Here is a 1,425-nt window from a genome sequence, read left to right on the forward strand (position 1 = left end):
AGCAGACTTTAGGCTCTGGAACAGCCTGCTCTGACCCTGCTCTCAAATTGCTCTGAGGTTTTTAAATCTTTCCTAAATGGTAAGTTGGTAAATGGACTGCATTTATATAGGGCTTTTCCATCTACATCAGACACTCAAAGCGCTTTACAATTATGCCTCACATTCACCCCGATGTGAGGGTGCTGCCATACAAGGTACTAACTACACACCGGGAGCAATAGGGAATTAAAGACCTTTCCCAAGGGCCCTTAGTGATTTTCCAGTCAGGCGGGGATTTGAACCCATGATTTTCTGGTCTTAAGCCCAACACCTTAACCACTAGACCATCACCTCCCCCCAAAGACTCACCTCTTCTCTCTGTCTTTTAACAACCTGGTCTCACGGCAAGTTGTGATATAATATACATTAATCTATTAGTTTGTGATACTGTGACGAAAAGCACCTTATTTTCGTCACGGTAGCACAAATTCATTCTAATTCATTCCGTGATGGCTGCACGAAATTAAAAGTGAAGGGGGGGGGGGGGGGTCGAGGGTGGTTATGGTTACAGTGGGGGGAAAGAGTAAGATTAGGTTATGGTTAAGGTTAGGGTCGGGGGTAGGAGTAGGGTTAGGAATAGTGAGTTTAAAAAAAACCCGTCACGAAAATTTGACTCAGTTCATCACGGAAGCACAAAAAACAACAACAAAAAACAACAATAACAACAACAACAACAAACGTGAAACTGGGCTGTTTTTAATCAAGTTAAAGTGGGCTTCTGGCAAAATTTTATTTGAATTTAATTTTTAATTATATTTTAACTAATTTACTATTATTTACAGCACTGTGTTATGTATGTTAGTACTATTTATTGTAATATTGTAATTGCTGCATTTTATTGATTATCCTGTTTTAATGTGTACAGCGCTTTTGTCAATGCTGTCAGCGCTGTTTGAAATGTGCTCTATAAATAAAGTTTGAGTTGTGTTTATCGCTTATCTTACTGTTGTTGTTGTTCATTCGGCTGTTCCCGGTTTTGTTCGGGGTTGCCACAGCGGATACAACTAGATCCGCATTGGTAATTGGCACAAGTTTTCCTGACGCAACTCCAGTTTTACCTGGAGAAACACACACAGCAGCTGGTGTTCCAAAGAGGTCTCCCATCCAAGTACTAACCAGATCCTGCTCTGCTTAGCTTCTGAGATCTGATGGGATCAGGCTGACACAGAGCAGACTGGCTGCGCTATCGCTTATCTTACTGCTATTTCAGAATTTATTTTTTTGTCATAAAATAATTATAAAGGCAATATTGTCAAATTGCTTCAGTTCCAGTGACGTAAAACAGAGAAAAACACCAAATCAAGAAACTGGACAATCTTCAAACAGAGAATCTTGGCATTCTTCTATGAAGAATAGCACAAATCACTAATGTACTGTCATCATACT

At 39.9% G+C, this 1,425-nt stretch overlaps 1 pseudogene; it reads right to left on the reverse strand.

Moving 5' to 3' along the window:
- Positions 1–1,106: 1,106 nt before the first annotated feature.
- On the reverse strand, positions 1,107–1,225 carry LOC117528797 (annotated as a pseudogene).
- Between the last annotated feature and the right edge of the window lie 200 nt (positions 1,226–1,425).

This window comes from Thalassophryne amazonica, chromosome 16, assembly GCF_902500255.1.
Source record: "Thalassophryne amazonica chromosome 16, fThaAma1.1, whole genome shotgun sequence".
NCBI classification, from domain to species: Eukaryota; Metazoa; Chordata; class Actinopteri; order Batrachoidiformes; family Batrachoididae; genus Thalassophryne; species Thalassophryne amazonica.